We start from the raw sequence: 23,133 nt of genomic DNA on the forward strand, positions 1-23,133 counted from the left end.
CTACATACTCATGTAGACTTATGTAGCTCTAGTGTGCTCTAGGGTTGTTTCTCTTAGGATGGAAGAACTTTCTTATCATGATCAACCATCTATAATGACATATCACCTATCTAATATCTATGGTGTCTTGTGCTACAAGAATTTCATCAAGTTCCACCTTCTTTCTATTGGTTTTCTTAAAAATGAATTCTTTCTCAAAGAATATACTGGTACAAGCAATAAAGACTTTTTGCTCTTCTGAGTGGTAGAAATAGTATCCCTTAGTTACCATCAAGTATCCCATAAAGATACACTTTTCAGACTTAACACTCAACTTATTCGAAGTTAATATTTTGAAATAAGCTTCACAACCCCAAATCTTCAAGTAATCTAGATTTAACTTTTGTCTAGTCCATAACTTGTATAAAATTTTATCTATAAATTTAGATAGGACACAGTTCAATGTATAAACAATAGTCTTTAGGGTATGATATCAGAAAGACATGGGTAGTTTGATAAAACTAATTATAGACTTGACCATTTTTACCCAGGTCTTATTCTTCCATTTAGATACATCATTATGTTATGGTGTATCAAGAAAATAAGTTAAGAGACTATCCCATATTCCTTCAAGTATTCTCTAAATTAAGTACTAAAGTATTCACCTCCACAAATACTATAAAGGATTTTAATTTGTTTTCAAGTTACTTCTCTACTTCGTTCTTGAATTCTTTGAATTTATGAAAGTATTCAAACTTGTGTTTTATCAAAAACATATAACCATATCTACCAAAGTCATTAGTAAATGTGACGAAGCAGGGTTTTTTATATTTGCTATGCACTATCATAGGCCTACACACATCACTGTGAATGATCCCTAATAGTTTAGTCATCTTTTTACTAGGGGTGTTTAAAGTTATCCGATAACCGAATCGAACCGATTTTTAAACCGAAACCCTAACCAAAAAATAGGTTATTCAAAAAATCGATTCGGATATCAGTTCAAAAATATATAAAAACCGAATTTTCGGTTCGATTATCGGTTTGTCAAATTTTCAAAACCGGTTAACCAAACCGAATCGGTTTTTAAAAAATCGAATAAAAATTTAATAAAATATTGAATAAATTTTCAAAAAATTAGAAAAAAATAATAAAATATGATAATTTTTAAAATTCGGTTCAAAAATTAGTTAACCAAAAATTCGGTTCGGTTAATTGATATTTTCAGTTCGGTTCAAAATTGGTTAATTTTTAAATCGGTTCGGTTTCGGTTCATGATTTTTTTCAAACCGAAAATTCGGTTCGGTTCAAAAAATAGGCAAAGCGGTTCGGTTAACCGGTTTTGAACACCCCTATGTTCAATGAAGGTGTTTTGTCTATCTTATCCAATAAGTATGATTCGCATTCATCATAAGACTAGAAGTCAAATAATTGCTAAACTTTTTGTCTAAAAAGCTTAGATTTATGTTTCGGTGCTATATGGCCTAGCTTGTAATATCATAGATAAGTGGTGTTTAGCTCATTTGATTTTAATTGTTTATTACTTTGCATATTAGGAATTTCATTATCCAATTTTAGAATATATAAACCATTATGTAATTCGGCTATTCCATATAGAATATAATTCAAGCTAATGGTTATAGTACCACTAAAAATAAAAAATGAATATCCCTCTTTATCTAAAACAAACATAGAAACTAAGTTTCTAGAAACAAAAGGAACATAATAACAATTATCTAATTCTAAAACTAGCCCAATAGGCAGTCTAAGATAATAAACCCTTATGGCTAATACAGTAACGCATGCTCAATTTTCAACACGTAGGTCAACCTCTCTTTTAGTGAGTAATCTACTCTATTGCAGTCCCTGCATATCAGAACATATATAAGAACATATCCCATGTTTAAAACCTAAGACGACCAAGGGGAATAATTTATCTCAGTGACAAACATACCCAAAGAAGAGGTTCCAACTGCCTTTTTCTTCTGGTTCTTTAGAAAGGCCTTGTAATATCTTCTTTAGTGACTAGCTTTACCATAATAGAAGCAAACAACCTTTCTCTTTCCCACACCACTTGTTGGCTGAATAATAGCATCTAGTTACTTCTTAGTTTTGGACTTTGTCTTTACCTTTGCTTCTAGCTTTGGATCTAAGTGCATGGGTTTCAACCATAAGCATTTTAGTCAAAGCTACCTTTTGTACCTCTTATTCAACCTACCGAAGCATATACAACAATTCCTCAAGGGATTTTTTTTTTCATTTAAGTTAAAGTTCATGATAAAATTAGCTTATGATTTAGGGAGTAATTTTAGCACTAAGTCAATGGAAAACTCATTGTCTACGATGAAGCTAAACTCGTCAATTGCTCAATATAGCCAATCATTTTGACCACATAAGGGCCAACTTGTCCTCTCTCAGAAAGTTTACAATCAAATAATGCTCTTGACACCTCATATTATTCAACCCTCACATAAGTGCTATATAACTCTTAAAGGCATGCAAGTATAGATAGAGTATCCATTTTCTCATCTTGTTTTTAAAGCTCAAATGACATAGAAGTCAATATGAGGCACTAGACTTCCACAAAACCATCAAGATGCTTATTAAAAGTATATTTTTCCTTTTATATTGCATCAGAACTAGGCTCACTAGGCAACGACCTTTCAAGGATATATAGTCTCTTCTCTTAATAGAGAATAATCTAAAGATTTTTATACCAATAAGCATGTTCATAATAGGATGGATGTTAATTCATAGGCTTAAAAAGATGAACAATAAGCAAGGGTTAGTAACATCGTTCATTTAGAGTAAAATGATTATTTTACCCTTATATTATATACTAAAGTGGGGAAAGAATTAGAAAGGCTTGCAAGAGGCAAGATTAAGTTAGCTAGTTAATATAAGACATCTGGCTGTGTGGAAGACAATATAAACCCTAATCGAGGCAGATTCAAGTAAAATAAAAGGAAAGTTAAAGAAAATGGTGTATACCAATATATCCACCAATTGTATGCAAAAGTGGCATTATATGTGAAAACAATAAGGTTATACAAGATATAGATACCCATAAGATGCATCATATAGTCCATGCTAAGCACTTGAGCTATTTATTTTTAGTTCAAGTATGTATTATAAGAGACAATGGCATCAGATAGTTTCCTTATGTGAACAGCAAGATACATCACATATGAGCTCGTGATAAATGTTATCATATGGTAGTAAGAAGCTTAGTAATTCTTCTAATTTCTTATTTAGCTAATTTATAATTACTCAAATCAGACTCACGGTCAGATTCAATAGAGACTCCTTCTAACTTTTATGATGATTATTGACCAAACTATGAATTTCGCACTTTAGAGCACAAATTGAATCCAAACCAAGGTTAGGTTCATAACTAGACAACTGATATTGTTTTCATGAATTAACTCAGTTTTCTTCACCTCAATTTGAATCTATGACTTATCAAAAAAGGTAAACAAATCTTTATACAATGTCAATTCATTGAAAATAAAATCTCTGCTAATAACACACTTATGCTTATCTAACAACCAGACCTTATACCCTTTACACCAGTAGAATATCTTAGAAAAATAGCTCTAAATGCTCTAGGATTTAATTTCCCTTAACTTGTATGAATGTAAGCTAAACAACCAAAAGGTCTCAAGTGATTCAGTTGTGGAGGTCCATTAGACCATAATTCCTTTGGTATCTTAAAATTCAAGGCAACAGAAGGTGATTTACTAATAAGATAATAGGTAGTGGCAATAGCCTCATCCCAAAATCTCTTGTTGAGGCCTAAATTAGCAAGCATACTCTTCACTTTATTCAAGCTAGTTTTATTCATTCTCTCAGCAAGGCCATTTTGCTGAGGAGTATCAATACAAGTTATGTGTCTTAGCATTCCAACCTTTTTAGAAAAATAACAAAGTTGTTTATTACCAAATTTCAGGCTATTATTAGTCCTTAATGCTTTAATTCTTTTATTGGTCTTATTTTCAACTAATACTTTTTATTCTTTAAAACATTCAAAAGCCTACTCTTTATGTTTTACAAAATAAATCCATACCTTCCTAGAATAATCATCAACAAAAGTCTATTAGTAATTATAATTTAAGAGAGAATTTGGTACATGTGGTGATCCACAAAAGATCAGAGTGTATATAAATCAATACAACCTTTGATCTATTGATTATAGTTGCAACTTTTAGCTTGTGTGCTTTATCTAGGACATAATTCTTACAAAAATCCAAACTAGTAATTTCCTTAGAGTCTAACAATTTTCATTTGCATAATTCTAATAAGTCTGCTATATTGATATGTCATAATCTTTTATTTCACAATATTGTTTTATTAGTATTATCAATAGCATTCATTAAATCCCTTACAACAATATCATCTAATATATACAACCCATGGACAAATTTACCCTTCATTACAACTGATAAACCTCTCAAAACTTTAAGGACACCATTTTCGGATTTAAAGAAATAGCTACTGGAATAAAGTAATCCTAAAGAAATTAAATTTCTTCTAAGCTTAGGTACCAATCTAACATTATCTAACACTTTAATAGAGCCACCTAACATATTAAATTTTGTACTGCCTATTCCTATCACATCACATGATTCATCATTATCAATTAAGACTTTTCCACCATTAATATACTTAATATTAACAACCAAATCTGATCTAGGTGTCATGTGAAATGTACAACTTGAATCCATCACCCATTCATTTTTAAAAACTCTTTCAATTAACAATAAAACCTCTACATTGTCATAAACATCCAATATATTAGCAGTTTCATGATTATTGTTGTTTTCAATGTGTTATTTCTCCCTACCAAGGCAATTTCTTTTAAAGTGATCCTACTTATGACAATGTCAATAAATTATTTTAGTTTTAGATTTAGACTTAAATGATTTTCTATCATTTGACTGATTTCTTTTGTCAGCTCTTCCTCTAACTTGGAGACCCTCATTAATAGACTTTTTTTCAAATTTCATCTCTATATCCTTAGCCCTGACTAAGGTTTGACCAAGTGTGGAAAAGAGCAAATTTAAATCATACATGCCCATATATCAGTTAGTTTTAAGAAGAAAACCCTACTTTTGAAGCTTAACATATCTATTATCCCATCCAATAGCCATATGAGCTATTCCAAATATCCAAGAGTATAAATTGAAGATCATTTGAAGGAAAACAAGTTAAAGAATACTCATGTAAAATCTTATTTTCTCTTCCTCTCTAAACCTCTTTCTTTATGCTTTGAACTGCTATAAATCTTAAGCTTTTCTTTTCCCTATTCTCTTTACTTTATGTCTTATATTTATATTATGTTTGAGAAATTGTTGAGTATTTTTATGTTTGATTATCTTGTTGAAATTACTTAAGTTAGTATATATATTGCTAAAATCATTTGTCAAATTATGTTTGAGTATAAATTTGTGTAAAAGTTTTAATTTGGTTTAAAGTTTTAAATAATCTTATTCACCCTCCCTCTAGGATTATTAGTCATTTAAGGTTTTTCAGTTTAAGACACCTATATTACATAAACTTTTTATATTATCTTAACAATATATAAGTATGTGTATAAAAATAGTTTTAGATGAAAAGAAGTTTAAAATAAATCTTAATTTTTCTTTTGACTGAAATGCTAATATCCTACCAAAATCATCTACATTGTTGTACTTTGGAGAACTAGTTCTCCATACAATTCTTAATATGATATTAAGCCCTATTTTTATGTTTATATGCATTAATAAGATTCTGCTTTAGTTTTAATTTTCCTAGGATTTATAAGATTTAGGAGTAACATAAATTTCTAGGCTTGAAAAGGTATACAACATCTAGCTAGACTTCTTTTCACTAAGGTTCTAATTTGTCTTTTGGTTTCTTTAATTTATTATTTTGGCATCCAATCAAGTTTTAGAGTATTAAGAGTTTCAAAAGTCTATACAATAAAAATTTATATAAATCATTTTAAATTCACTAAAGAAATGTTTAAAAATTCTTGCCAACTTTGGGGTTTTCTTTTTTTGTCTCAATCATATAAATAGTTGTCCTTATCAATCGCAACCTCCCTTATTTAATGTAGCTTTCAAATCAATCTAACTATATAAAATAATGAAAGTAAATAAAACTAATAAAGAAGTATGGGAAAACTATAAAGTTAGGTGACTAAAATAACCAGGAGGCAAAAAACTACGAAGGACTAGTAGAAGAAAGGTAAAACTTGATAAAGTTCTAATACCATAAGTATTAGATAAGACAATGTGCCATTACTGATGATTGATCATTGTAAGAAGGTCATTCTACCACAAGTGGAACATGGTGAACCAACTTAACACATACAAGAGCTATGTAGGTCCAGTCGAGTACATCATACGCTAGAGAGATTCAGTTTTCTCATGACTCATCATAGTGATGTACTAGTCATCCATAATGAAGAACCTATAACCTATAATGATGCTTTTACGTCCAAAGTCTGCGAAATGACTTAAAGCCATGATATTTCGATAGACTTTAAGTACTAGAATCAAACATGGATTCTAGTTTATGCACAGAAAGAAGTAACACCCATAAGGTGAAAATGGGTTTTTAAAAAGAAAACCATTATTGAAGGCAATGTACATACCTATAAAGCAAAATTAGTTGTCAAAAGTTTCACCCAAAAATATGACATCAACTATGATGAAACCTTTTTGTCAATTATAATGCTTAAGTTTATAAGGATTATGTTTACTATAGTTACATACCATGACTATAAATCTTGACAAATGTAAATCAAGCCCACCTTCCTAAATGGTAAACTTATAGAGATGTGTATATAGCATAACTCAATGGTTTTGTTCTAATTGGATAGGTTAGTAAAGTATGTAAGTTATAAAAGTCTATTTATGGGCTAAAATAGGTTTTGAGAAGTTAAAACATGAGTTTTGTTTTATAAAAAACAAAGATGAACCATCTGTGTATAAGAAGGTTAGGGGGAATATTATAATGTTTTTGGTATTGTATGTTGACAACATATTGATTATTGGAAATAATGTACTAAACTTGTAATCAGTAAAGACTTGATTATCCAAGTGCTTCTTCATAAAAGACTTAGGAGAAGCAACATATATCATCGACATTAAGATTTATCATGATAGATCACATAAGCTACTTGGCCTAAGTTAGAACACCTATATGGACAAGGTGTTGACTAGGTTTAGATTAGAAAGAATCTAAAAAAGGATTTCTAACCATATCATATGGTGTATATCTCTCAAAAGAGATATATCCCCTAATACAATCTAAGAGGGATAAGATAAGCCAAATTCCATACGTATATGCGATAGGATAAATCATGTACATCATCTTATGTATGACAGTTAATGTCTTATATGCTTTGAGCATTTACAACATATATTAATTTGATCCAAGTTAAAAACACTAAACAACTGTCAAGAATATCTTGAATTACTTAAGAAGGACTAAGAGTATATTCCTGGTTTATAGAGGACACCATAAACCCATTGTGAGGGGATACAATAATGCTAATTTTCAAATTGACCAAGATGACATTAAATCTCAATTAGGATTTGTATTTTTTTTGAATGGTGGTGAAGTTAACTATAAAAGCTCTAAGCAAAGTGTAGTAGCTAACTCTACAACAAAGTCCAAGTACATTGTCTTCCCTAAAGTGTCAAAATAAGTTATTTGTATAAGAAGTTCATTACAAAACTTAGAGTGGTTTCCAACACTTTTAAGCCAATCAAGCTTTATTACGACAATAATAGAGTTATTGCTCAAGTAAATGAGTTACAGTCTCACCAAAGGTCTAAGCACATACTTAGAGATATTGTTTGATTTGAAAGATTGTTTAGTACAGAGACATATAAATTGTAAGGGTTGACACAGATGAAAATTTGCCAAACCCACTGACCAAGCCTCTATTGTAGTAAAAGCATGATAAAGATATAGTTACGTATGACATTAGACATATGAGTGATTTGCTTTAATATAAGTAAAAGATTGTTAGGGTAGTACCCTAGAGCTAATCGGTATGTATTGTGTATATTGTAAGTTATTTATTTATTAATAAAAAAGGTTTTTAATATTTATTCAGGTATATAATAGGTTTATAAGAATAATATGTCAATAGAATGGTAGAACTATGATAAGAGAATTAGACGATTGATCATGGAAATCCTATAAATATATTAAGTGGTCATTTTAGAAATGTCTATAATCTTGATATCGCTTTGACCAAAGACACAAGTAATGGAGATGAGATTACCATAGTGTTGAGCAACCTCATGGAAAGATGGTGACAAATTACACATGTTAAAGCTCTTAGTCAATAGCTTGGTGCAACATATAAATGCATATTATAGACATGTTTATCAAATTGACTGAACTTAAGGATTTCCATAAGGATGATTGTTTCAATGTCTAATGAATATATCATCTAACTCACAGGTACATGTGATCTTTAGACATGAGATCACTAAACCATCACATATAAAGGTCGATATGGTTTGATGTCATCTAACGTGCCACCATAATAAAGGTAACTATAAAGGTGGTGATTAACCATATTGAGATTTGTATGAAGACTATGGTGGATCAATAGAGAATTTGTCACTCATAAGCATAGGAGAAAATATCTTGAATGAGAATACTAAAAGACATGAATAAACACCAAAACTGTGGCCATAATAGGATTAAGTTGTAGCATAATTTAAATTATACAACTATTGATGTGTATCAATTATATCAGGGAGTTATTAAGGTTGAATCACACAAGTGTCTTAGCCTTAAAAGATATCAATTGATAGAGGGATTATATTATACCTAACTGTCAAGTTGACAAGTCTTAAGAGTTGTTCACTGACATTATTGATCGAGTAGCTAGAATGCCTTATAAAAGGCCAATCTTAGTTTATGTCTAGATTTGACCCAAATCTAAACACTATAGGAATGATAGAGAGCTAATAGGTCACACACATATAAGAGTCAATTCGAACACTTGAGGCATGATAATCTTGGAATGTTTAAGTTAAGGTGAAATTGGGAATGGGTTAAGCTTGCCTAATAAAATTGAATCAACCTAATTTGACCATTTTTTTTTTAACTATGAATACCCATTGATGGTAAGTCAGATAAGGATAAAACTTTATCCAAATATGCATTCAATAATCTAGATAAATTACTAATTTTATAGGATAAGGATAAAAGATGAATAATCATTCATGCCCTATGAATGACAGTGTTATAGTAATACCCTAGAGCCAATTGTCACAACTATTGTTAGTGTAATCTTTGAGATTTAATTATTAAATATGAAATTTATACTATCTTTATTTGATCCAAAATAAAATAATTGTCCAAAGAGTAGTTGAACTGTGACAAGGGTATTAGTGCTCGACACTATCATCGTGAAAGCCTTATGTTCACATTAGGTAACTATTCTTAAAGTCATCCTTAACATTGATATTACCATGATCAAATACATGGGTAATAGTGATAGAGTTCTTATAATGTTCAACAATCTTATTAAAGGATGATGACAATTCTTATGTTTCAAAGTTGTTTATAGACTACTTGGTGCAATAGATAGGTGCACGTTGTAAATGTGTTCATTAGACTAACTCTTTAACAGAATTTTATATAGATTGTCACTCTAGTGTCTATGAAAAATAAATTGTCACTTAGTGAACAAAAGTATATGTGATACTTAGACTTGAGGTTGTTAGACCGTCTTGTATAAGTTCAATATAACTTGGCATTAGCCTAACATAATCTAGTTAATAGATTACCAAAAAGGTGATGATTGATTATATCGTGATTTGTATGAAGGTCATGATGAACCAATAAAAGATTTATCACTTTGTTGCCTTTGGCTCGCAAGTATACGAGTCAATCAAGTAATATAGAAAGATGTCGGTCCCACAGAGATTGGTTGTTGAATACTAGTTTGTTTTGTAATTTAAATTAGCTAAAGAAATAAAAATGCTATGGATTGGGATTGAATTAAAAACAATAAAATAAAGCGACTAACTAAATAGAAATTATCAAAGGAAAATAATTACCTAACAAATTATAAGTGAAATACCAATTATAAAGAAGCCTAGGGTTTATGATTTCACTATCAATTACTCAAAAATCAGTAACGAATCCAATTAAAATCAATGATAAGATGAATTGTTGATGGTTGATTATCCTATTTTACCCAATTCCTCTCTCAAGGTTAATTAGGCGTGTTAAGATTAAAAGCTTACCTACTTTCGTGGTATGTTGTTAATTAAAACCCATTAATTTCTATGACAATCAATTTACCCACAAAAAGTTTATATTTATCTCTAAATAAAACCCTAGGTTTAGCAAAGAAATGAACTAAATGGGTATGTATTTCTCAATATCACACTCCAATCTACAAACAAGCATGGTATTGGGCCCTAACACCAAGCAAGAAGTTAAAATCACAATTGCTAAATCGAACATTCATCATCATTAATTAAAATCAAAACCCATTACATAATCCTTGAGAATTTATAGATTCATCATAAACCCTAGCAACGGAAATTAGCTATTCATGGTTATAAAGTTCAAACTACAAGATAAAGTTAGAGAGAGAGACATTTTGAATCAATGAAAGAAGATAATAAGAGAGATAAGAAAAACTTTAAGGTCTTCAAATCTTGATTCTCTTAGGTCTTCTATCCTCAAGCTTGAATCTTCCCTCTTCTACTTGTTTCTTGAAGCTTTTTTCTCTCTAAAATCCTTTGAGCTGCTGTATATTTGGTTCCCCTGGTGAAGAAGACGTAACTTTCTTTTTATACCTATCACTAAACCCTATTTTCTGTTTTTCTTTCTTTCTTTTTTTTTTAATTTACGCCCAGTAATTATGGGCACCAATTATGACTATAAGACTGCCCATAATTACTCTCTGCCTCTTGATGTAAACCCTTCTCATTTGCTTCTTTAAGCTTCCATTTTCACTCTAAAAAGGGCTTGAATGACTCCAAATCATCTACAAATATAATTCAAAGAACAAAATAAGATCAAGCCATCAAGATTAAATAAAACTTAAAGAATTTGACAAAATGGACCAAAATTCACTTTAAAACTATACTATTATAACCCTATTTGTGTGTATGAAATACACACATCAAACTTCCAAGCATAAGAGTTGATATCTCAGTTAAGGCATACTGATGGATATCAATGACCAAATAAATCTGTGGCCATAGTGGAATTGAGTTTATGCTTGATTTAATATTATTGATCATTAATAGAAGTTAATTTAAGTAAGGCCAAAGGAATTATTCCTACCCAAAGTATCCTTTTATCTTAAGTTTCCATCTGTTAACTTTAAAAATCCTAAACACCTACTCATGGGTGGTTAAAATTAAAGGTTGTAGGGGTAAAATCATCATTTTATTTATAATATTAAAAATAAACTAAAATTTAATCTTAAAAACTAAAAGTTTTCCCCTAATCCAAGTTTAAAAACCTAAAAGTTTCCCTCTAAACCAAGTTTTAAAAAATGACATTTTTCCATTAGAGTTTAGTTTCTAGATCTTCAGTGTCAAATCAGATGCTATTGTCAATGATGAATATCTCTTTATGCCTCTTTTCCCTTTGATAACCAAGCTTCTCTCATTTGGAAGCTCAGATGGTATCAATTGACGTTAAAAATGCCTCTAAACTTCATCAAGAAGATGAAGATGTGATCCAATGAAAACGAGAGATCTTGTCTTCGTCAGGGAAGATGAAAGATCTCGTCTTTACTTGGGTCATCAGGGAAGATAAGAGTAAAGACAACAAAGATGAGATCTCTCTTCTTTCCTCGATGAAACATCGTCTCCTATTAGGTTTAGAACTACCAGTCAAAGGGAAAGATGGTAAGAGAGCGATCGTCGAAGGAACAAAAAAGAGATACCATTGAAAAAGCATTAAAGATGGTGTTGAAGTTTGAAAACTAAACCCTAGTAGGGAAATGACATTTTTTAAAACTTGGTCTATGAGAAAAATTGTTACTTATTAGGGTTTAGGTGAGAAAAAGAAATAAAATTTTGAAGGGTTAGGGTTTCATTAATTTTAACTGCTTATAGGTAGGTAAAAGAGATTTTCAAAGTTAAGAGGTGGGAACTTGAAATAAGAGGATACTTTGGGCGGGAAATAGTCCTTTAGCCTTTAGGTAATTAAGGGAACCCTAAAAGAGACACTTTATCTATACTCTAACCATGAAGAGAAATCATATAATAACAAGATCAAATTGTATGAGTAACTATATTACTGACAGGTTAAGAAGTCACATGTTTACACTCTATTAATTAGGTGGTCATGATGCTTTACCAAAGGCCAATGTTGATCTATCTTTATATAGATGCCAAGTTGAAAGCCTAACACAAATCCAAACATTGACGACTTAATGGGCAGTTTATGGGTTACATATAGAAAAAGTTGATAAACTTTAAAGGTATAGGATTGTCCAAGTTAGATAGAGAATTTATAGTCTTGAAAAGGTTTATGGGCCTGAAAATATATTTTATTATGCTTAGGGACTTTAGCATAATAATCTTTAAGGCTAAGGATGTTTGTGAGAAATGACAAGGTTGAATTTATCTAGTTGGATAAACTCAAATCCTATCAGTTAATTCAAAGATTTAAACATGTAAGATAAGATTTTGTCAGATCGTTATCCAACCTTGATTTTAGGTTGACACATGAAATCATGGGTGTAAATTGATGTACATTTGGTCCAAGTACTTGGATTGTTATAGGGTAGGAATTATCCCACCCATACATTGCACACCCAGGTCATTTGTATGACCTAGGTGTATATGGCCAAATCGGCCTAGGCCATGCATAAAGCCTAGGTAGACTCCTTCTTATTGTATGAATATAAACATTTTCTCGTATTTTACACAATATTCATAATACATAATCTTAGCTACACAAAGAGATATTTCATCCTTCTTTTAAGAATACATCAAGTTCTAGTAAACCTTGAGCACAGTTTAGCCTTCATTGTTACTGTTTTTTGTGGATACCAATGAATAGGTTTATGCTTGGTTATGAGAGCACGACTTCATAACCTTTCACCATCAAAGAAAAACAAATGAGCTGTCTATATAGGTGTAACAAATATACATTCGATATGTGTTTTTATGTATGTCGCAAATTAATCATCCTACAAGAGGTGATTTAGAAAAGGTTTTTGTAGTATGTTTCTTTAGTTTATTAAAGTTTAAAAATTTTATTTTGCTTCACAAAAGGCCACAAATTCCTTATAAGCAATTCATGGCATCTTATAAATAAATAGGTGATGTAATACCCACTAGTACATCTCAAGGGTAAAATAGTCTTTATTCATGAGTGTATATGATGTAAGCATGAATTAAAGTGATTTCTAAGACAAATTTCAAGTTTTGGGAGACACTTGATCATGTATGGATAGGTCATGTCTATGTGTCATGGCACGTTAACCAAATAAAATGATTTCACATAAAATTTAAATTTAAGTGACACATAACTATGTACCTTAGACACACGCCTATGTGTACTGAACATTTTTTTAGTATATATATGACGCATTGCTAGGTTTTAGGGATTAAGATTCATATTCCTTAAACATATGAAACCTCCTAAAAAGAATGAGAGAACAAAATCTAATCCTCTAACTTTCTCGTGGTAGTCCAACGATCTAACTTTGGCGACATGGGAAGGAGAAAAGTAAAAGAGAAAAAACCTCTTTGATCAATTTCATTGCAGTAGTTTGATAAGAAGTAAGTAAGATCTATATTTTTTGTTATGATTAATGCTAAGGTCATTTAAGGCTCTACATGATCTTGTGTTCACAATAATTAAGTACAAATCATACCTAATATGTTGGTTTTGATGAAATCAGTGAACTTGTTATGTTTTAATTTTGATTATGTGATAAGTTTACATATTCATGTGTTGCCATGATAAGTCATTATATTCAAATGTTAGTTGGCATAGAAAAGGCTTTTAGAGATGTTATGTATGTGAATTGTCAATGAGACTAAGGTGATAGGTGATTGTGTGATGATATCGGCTCTAAGTCATTATTTTATGCAATTTGTGATATTGGTTCCAAGTCATTATTTTAGTACTCATTGCCCAAGATTGATGATCTATTTGACCAATTAAAAGGCCTAGTTATATTCTCCAAGATTAATTTGAGGTTGGGTTACCATCAAGTGAGGCTAACTAAGCAAGATATAAACAATACAAATTTTCAAATGAGTTATAGCCATTTCGAGTTTATAGTGATGTCATTACAACTAACCAATACCTCTATAGTGTTTATGGATTTGATAAATAGGGTTTTCTATGACTACTTGGACAAGCTTATAGTGGTCTTCATTGATGATATTTTGGTGTACTCTAAGAGTCATGAGAAGCATAAGTAGCACTTAAGACTTATTTTGCAGAAGTTAAGGGAAAAATACCTGTATGCAAAGTTCTCCAAGTATAAATTTTGGTTTGACAAAGCAATCTTTTTAGGACATATGGTTTTGACAAGGGATATATCAACGGACCCAAGTAAAATAGAGGTAGTATTAGACTGACAGAGACCAAAGACAATCACGAAGGTCCATAATTTTCTAGATTTAATAGGGTACTATAAAAGATATTTTGAGAGGTTCACCAAACTAGCAAGACTTCTCATAACTATCACTAAAAAGGAAACTTTGTTTCAATGGTTAGATTCTTATGATGAAAGTTTCCAATAATTAAAAAAGAGATTAACTTATGCTCTAATGTTAGCCGTATCTAAGGAAGTCGTTGAGTATGATTATACACCGATGTGTCTCATAACGGTTTAGGAGTAGTACTAATGCAACAAGACAAGGTTATAGCATATGCATTATGATAGTTGAAAGATTTTGAGACTAAATACCTTACTCATGACTTAGAGCTAACAATTGTAATGTTCGTTCTTAAGATTTGGATATATTACTTATGTGGAGTAAGATGCAATATATACACTAATCATAAGAGTCTTAGGTATTTCTTCATTTTAAAAAAGTTTAACATGAGATACAGGAGATAACTTGAGCTAGTGAAGGATTACAACTGTGATATTAAGTATCACCCAAACAAGGAAAATGTAGTAGTAGATACCTTAAGTAGAAAGGTGTTTTTATCATAGTTAATGGTTCGAAGAGAAATTTATTCAAACCTAGACTAAGAGTAAATTGAGTTAATGATTGAGGTTCCATCCAAATTAGAGATCAAATCCACATTAGTGGAAGAGATCAAGGTAGCTAAGTTATAAGATGATTAGAGTAATCAGAGGATTTAAGATGGTCTCAAGAAAAACGTTCAGGTGATAAATGGCATTCTTAAGTTTAAAGGCAAAGTTTGTATCTGCTGGTGTTAGAGTTAAGGATTCTTATGGAGACTTATAATTCTCTTTACATTACCTATCCTAAAGGTGTAAAGATGCACCAAGATTTGGGGAATAGTTTCTAATGGTCTAGCATGAAAAGAGATGCGGGTTAGTACGTGGCCAAGCATCTCACCTATTAATAGATTAAAGTTGAGCACTAGAGACTATTAAGATTGCTCTAGCCTCTAAGTGTATTTGAAAAAAAGTGGGAGCATATTTTCATAGGCTTTATTATCAAGCTCCCAATGATTAAAAATGGATATAATGTATTTTGGGTGATAGTTGATAGATTGACCAAGACAATGCATTTCTTGCTTATTTAGGACATCACCCCTACAAATCAGCTGAGTAAGTTATATATTCGAGAGATTATCAAGTTGTATGGTATGTTGAAAATCATAGTATCAAATAGAAACATGAGGTTTGTGTTAGCCTTCTTAGGGAGCTTATCTAGATTATTAAGCACTAATTTGGAATTCAGTATAGTTTATCACTCAAAGACAAATGGCTAGACTAAAAGGACCAACTAGGTGTTAAAGGATATGTTAAGAACTTGTTGTTTGAACCATAAGGTGACTTAGGTGGAGATGTTACCCTTAGTAAAGTTTGCTTACAATAATAGTTATCAAGCGACAATTCAGATGGTGCCCTATAATTTACTTTATGGTTGGAGGTGTCATTCTCTTTTACATTGGGATTGGGTGAGAGAGATGTCTTGTTTTAGTCTCATGGACCAAAATTGACTCAAAAAATGATCTAAGATATCTAACTGATTAGACAGAGAATGAAACAACCCAAGATCAACAAAAGTTATGTCAATTAGAGACGTTGAGATTTAGAGTTCAGTATGGGTGATAGAGTTTTTATCTAAGTAGCCTTATCCAACTATATGATCAGATTTAAAAGAAAAGGTAAATTGGTTTCCAGGTACGTCAACCCCTATGTAAGTACGGAGTAGGTTAGCAAAGTAGCTTATAAGCTTACATTGTCAATAACTATGATTCATATTCATGATGTGTTTCACGTTTTATCATTATGCTAGTATATGTGAAAAGGATCGAAGAGATTTAATTATTAGATGACTTAAGTTATGATGAGAGACTAATTCAGATCTTAGATAGAAGGATCAAGCAATTGAGAAACTGACAAATTCCCTTAGTTAAGATTTTTTGAAGGAATTACAAAATTGAAGACGCTAAATAGGAGATAGAGCAAACCATGAGAAATAAGCATCTCAAACTGTTTTTAGTGAATTTCAAGGTTAGAATTCTAATATGAGGGAGGAATTATAACACTTACAAGTACTTTTCAAGGGTAAAATAGTCGTTATTCATGAGTGTTTATAGAGAGGTAATACCCATGTATCATGCCATGTCAGTCGAATAAGATGATTCTACATAAAATTTAAATTTAAGTGACATATGTATGTTTGTGTTAAACACATTTTTAGTATATATATGACACATTGTTGTGTTTTAAGGATTAAAATTTCTAATCTCTAAATGCACAAAACCTTCCAAAAAGAGTGAGCAAGCACAATCTAATCCTCTAGCTTTCTTGTGGTTATCTGATGATCCAACTCAAGTGTTATGGGAAGAAAAAACATAGAGAAAAAAGCCTCTTTAATCAATTTCACTGTAGCAGTTTGATAAGAGGTAAATAAGATCTGTATTTTTTGTTATGATTAATGCTAAGGTCGTTCAAGGCTCTACATGATTCTTGTGGTCATGATGATTAAGTACAAAATCATGTTTGATATGATGGTTTTGTTAAGATTAATAAACTTGTTATGTTTCCATTATGGTTGTGTGATAAGTTTACGTATTCATGTATTGCCATGATAAGTCATTATATTTAATTATTAGTTGGCATAGAAGAGGCATTTAGAGATTTCATTATATTTAATTATTAGTTGGCATAGAAGAGGCATTTAGAGATGTTGCTTATGTGAATTATTGATAAAAATAAGGTGATAGCTGATTGTGTGATGATATTGGTTCCAAGTCATCATCTTATGCAACCTTTGCAATATTATGTATCTATAAATCATTAATATAATATGCACACTTTATTGATGAGTTATTAACTTATAAATCCGTGTGAATGAAGTGTGAAATTGCTAAAGAAAGAAAGGTTTTCATAAAGACTAAATTAGGGTGCATAACTACATGTTTTTTATAGTCTGGACTTACCATACAATCGTATGGTATGGGACACATGCCTATATGCATGAAGCCTTGAATTCAACTTACATTTCTTGATGACCCAACGATCATTGGACATCATTGACCAATTAGAGGTCAACGTTAGAGGTCAACTAAGACACTTGGACTTCTCTGTATAACATTAACATAACTATGCATAGGTTAAACTAACTAGAATAGCCTTAAGAAGTAGAGCGATTGAGAAGAGAATAGTAAAGGAAAATGAGACAAATATTAAAAGAGGCATACGCCCATGTTAGTCAAGATACATGCCCATGTATTTATAAATAGTAACACAAGAGGAGAAGCCATGGAAAAGTAGTTGTGTGTAGTAAAGTAAAAAGACACACCACCTTGTGTCGAGTTATACATGTTCATGCAGGTAAAGCAAAAGAAAGAAAAAAGTAAAAGAACTAGGCTAAAGATTTATGGGTCATCCCGAGTAACAATACAGAGATCTTGGGTATGCAGTAGTACCTTACGTGCCAAAGACTTAAGCGATAGTGAGACACAAGATATATCATTAGGTGGAAGCAAAAGCAAGCCAAGTAAGTAAAGGTTAAAGACGCATGCATGCTAAACACCATAGGATTGTTACAAAAGGACACCATAAGTACATATTCATTTCACTGCCCATAATAAGACATCAGACCCATAATAAGATACTTGTTTGCAATAAAGTCAAGTTGAGATACAATTTGGTGTAGCGAAACAGAGAGATAACTCACATGGCCAAAGTATCAAATACATGTATTCTTTCTAGACCAGTTGGTCTAATATACAATTATAGTTACAACTTCCAAATTCAAATGTTTCCACCGAGTTTAGTACGATCACATCAAATAGAAATCTAGAGGAGTGGTTCTTTAGTAGCCAAGTGGGATATAGTTTGAATTGAGAGTTATGATATACAACCTAAACAATCCTTAGAATTTAGTATGAGCAAAGAGATAGTATAAAGGACTTATCATCATCCATAGAGAAGTTTGATGTCAACTCTAGATGACAAAGTTAGCATGGGTTGAGCTTAAGGGCATTTTTGGGATTTCAATAAAAGTTATCAATAGAGTCTTATACTTACTGATTGTTTTATCACTCACTCCTCCACTTTCATATGTGTATGTATAGGTGATCATGATAGTTATGGGATGAGTGGCAATCGGAAGGCATAGAGCTGCGAAGGTATTTCTTTTATTTCAACTTTTATTAGTTTTACTCTATGATGGTTTATTTCAATTTTATTTATGTACTTGACTATACAAGGCGACCCTTTTTATTTTGTGTTTTATTATTAGACATCTTTTGCCCTTTTTCATCAAACGATTTTCACAAGGGTACTTTAGTCATTTTGCAAGTTTAACAAAAGATGTTTTTATTCAGTTATGTTGAGAAATTATTATATGTTTTATATTAAATGCATGCTCAAAATATACAATGCAGTGACGTCTTCCTTTGAAGGGCAGTACTTCTAGATAGAGGTGTTACACGTAATTTCATAATTTTGGATTTTTTGCCAAAATACACATACGATGTTCGTTTGTCCAAACACTTTCCTTATTCACAGAGCCCTAATAGCCTTTTATGAATGTTTTTCAACCTCATTTTGTCCATGTTTCATATAGATACTAAGACATCATCTCAACATAGGTTAAAGAGTGAATCACTTGCCACGTAAAGATTAGACGAACCGACCAATGTAAATACTATTCCCTTTGAAACTCCCTATAGTTGTTATGCCATGAATCGCGAATAGCTAAGCCTGAAACATGATCCAACCAAGTTTTCAAGATGTTTGAAATTTTGTAATATATTTCACTGTCTCACCAATTTCTGGTGACCCGAAAAATCCAACAGTTCAAATCACATTGTTAAATTATTTTGTCATAATTAGATCCTTGAGATGATGAAAAGCATGTGAACTTATTTCCTTGGTTGATCTTGATAATTCAATGAACATATTTATTTGTAGATAGATATACACATATAGAGATGTAATGTTGTGAGATCTAGAAATTTTGATATAAGATTCTAGATATTAATTGGTGTTAGATCAAATTTATTGTGTATGTTTTGTATGCTAGATATTTGTGATTCACAATATATTGAAGCTCAATAACCTATTTAGAGTATGTTGCTAGTTGGCTCTTGGATTTCAACGTGTATAAACTTATATTTATGTCATTTAGGGTGTTAGAGACTCATATGGAGGAAAATAACATTAGAAATCCAAAAAACATTGGTTTAGGGCCAAAACTAACTTGAAAATAGGTTTCAAGATGTCATGTATGATCGCACCAAGGTTTGGCATGATTGTGACATGCCTACAACAATTCTATGATAGGTTATGTATGGTCGTGCATGAAAAGGTGTATGTTTGTGCATGTTAAACCCAGATAATTACAAACATTATTCTAGCTATAGTGTAAAAGACACATCTTGTAGACCAATAACTCATAGATTAGGATGTGGGATATACTTGTACGACTACTACATACAACCTTACATAGGGTAGAATGAAGATAATACCCATAAGAAGTACGTAGGTCAAAAAAATTAAACATTTAAGTAGAAGGTAAGTTGCATACCTATACACCTCACCTTGCATGCTCGTGTGAGCTTGTAAAGAAATTTATAGTGAGGATTGAATAAAGAAGTAAGTTGTGCATAAACAAAGAAAAGGTACACTATGCAACCATGCATATTCATGCATGTGTAAAAGCATGTATGCTTATAAAGGACTAGTTTATACATAGAAAGGTTGACACACTCCTATAAACCTGATAGTGTATGCTCATTCATGAAGTACAATCGATAGTAAAAGTTAAGGAAACATGTTAAGTGTTTAATGGGTTGTCTCGAAGGATCGTATAGATTTCTTGAGTAAGTAGTAATACCCAATGTGCCCATGAGAGATATGTTTAGGGCACGAGTTATAAGTAGGGTGAAAGCCAAGGTGAGCCTAAGTTGTTGATGTGGTTCAAAGTGCATGCATGCTAGTTATATACTCGTTTTATCGCTTACAGTAGGACACTATACCCATAGTAAGATACTTTGCTCATAGTAGAGCCTAGTTACAGTTCGATAGTCTGTAATGGTATAGGTGAATGGATTTTACATCAACTTATATAGCCAAGGTTTTAAATCTTTTATCAATCTAGTCCAATCGACCTAGTATACAATTATAGATAAGATAGTGTTTTCACCTAAATAAGTCAAATATGACATGGTCACACTAGTTATGGATCTAGAGATATTCATTAGTGATCAAGCAAAACCTAAATAATCTTGAGAGAAATGTTATAGAGCCTGAAGGTTCTTAAGTTAACGGATATAAGCAGTGAAACCTGTGTCATCACAATAGGAATTTAGAGATAACATTTTAATGACTAAGTTATAGTGGATTAAGTCGAGGGCACTCTGGGGTTTTAATAAAAGTTAGTAGAGTATTATACTTATTGAGTGACTTTTCACTCATTCCTCTACTTTCTATGTTTTATAGGCACAAGTGATTGCAGTGGCTATGGTGCAAGAGAAAGTAGAGTTTGCATAAAGGTGATTTCATCATTCATGATTTTGTTATATGTATTTGACTTGAGACACTTAATGTTATGTTAATGTATTTGCTACACACTTATGTTGTGGATAATGGTTTTTATATATTTATGACATCTTTTGTATGCTTTCAGCTTATTTTTTAGCTATAAGGGTATTCTTGTAATTGTGATTTTTGAAGTGAATTTGTAAGTGAAAGTATGCTTATTTAGGCTAAATTAGTGACATCTTCCTTTGGAAGGCAATACTTCTAAAGGGTATTACATATTATATATGCCTTTGGTCAAAATAACACTGAAGCTATGAATGTTTCTAGATGGGTCATCATACATGCTCACAGGGTTCTCACAATCAAATTACACATTGTTCCCCTTATCACAATTCTACCGGGTTAAGGGCATTTACCAAACATGCATACATATGTTAGAGAACAAGCATATAATATGCAATTTCTCTAACTTGGAATTTCTCAGATAGAATGAGCATTCCCTATATATGTGCTCGTTCCATTTACATAATTCTTGTTCTGATTTTACTTATGCTTGTTCTCTAACTTGGAATTTCTTAGATGGAACAAGCATTCCATTTTCGGGACCAATGATCAAAGCTTGGAATAGGCATTCCAATTTTTGAACGAGTCATTCTTGAATAGAATGACTTAAGACCTTCTTGAATTGTTTGGAGAAATAAGCTTGTTCTCTCAAGTTTTGTTCATATGGAATGAGTGCTTCATAAATAAAACGAGCATTTCATGAACTCTACATACATATGAAATATGTATTCCATGAACTCTATAGACAACTGAAATGACAATTCGTCCATGGCATAGGCAATTCATGCATTCAAGAAAAAATATGGAAAGAGTGTCCATGAATTTTGCATAATTTTTCAATGTTCAAGAGAACATATCAAGCATCAAATCTGCATTATTTTGAAATATTTTGTATACAATCAATTATATTTCATTTATTAAAAAATTATTTGAATTATTCATTTGAATTTAAAGTCAAATAATAAAATGCAAAGGTTATGTCCATAGTAAGCTAAAGTTGTGTTAAGTAAGTAGTTGTGATTATTCTCAAACCAATACAATTGTTTTGGTACCTATTCCTAACCATCTCAATTGTTTAGGCGAATGATCACAAACCAGAAGACACACTACCAAAAAAAAAAAGGCATTAAAAAGAAGAAAATAATGAGTGAAAAAATTATTTTTCTCTTACTAATGTGAGTTTATTTTGTTGTGATGTCTTTTCATTTCCTATATAAGCCTTGGTCAAGTGAATAATTACATAACTCTTGAGAATACTTGCCTTCACTTGACATACTTAACTTCTCCTACTTGATACATTTCTCTTCTATATAAAATAATCAGTGTTTATAAACAATAAACTTTTAGGGCTTTGTTATGCCCTAGAAGTGAATTTGCACCATCCCAAACTATAAATAGGAAGCAAACTCACTTCAAAGAAATTGTTTACATGTCCCAAATCTATTCATTTAATTCTTGTATGTTCACCACTCCCATCAAGTTTACAACACTATATAGTTTCAAGTAAAATTTTTTATAATGGTTGTTTCCAACAACTAGGGACCAAGTGGGCAAGAACACGAGCTTTCCTCTATATAATAAATGAACTTTTTTCAATCTTAAAAATACTAAATCTCACTTTCTTTGACCGACTACTCTTGATTTCCATCAAAGAAGACTTCAACGATGACAATCTCAATGACTTTTTTTACTTTCCAAACTTGATTTTGAGTATATTGGTCAAAATGGCACAATTCCATCAAGTCTTACCTTTGGCATCCACAACCAAGATGCGGTCAACAACTTCACAAACGACTTAACATCTATTGGGGACTGACAACAAGGAGTAGGTTCATATGGTGACTTGGTTCAAAGCTTGAATGAGTTTGAAGAATAGACTGGTTGTCGAGCTTCAAATTTTCATTTAGCCATATTGTTGTTTGAATTGTTTAGAT

The sequence above is a fragment of the Mangifera indica genome, chromosome 9 (genome assembly GCF_011075055.1).
Source record: "Mangifera indica cultivar Alphonso chromosome 9, CATAS_Mindica_2.1, whole genome shotgun sequence".
NCBI classification, from domain to species: Eukaryota; Viridiplantae; Streptophyta; class Magnoliopsida; order Sapindales; family Anacardiaceae; genus Mangifera; species Mangifera indica.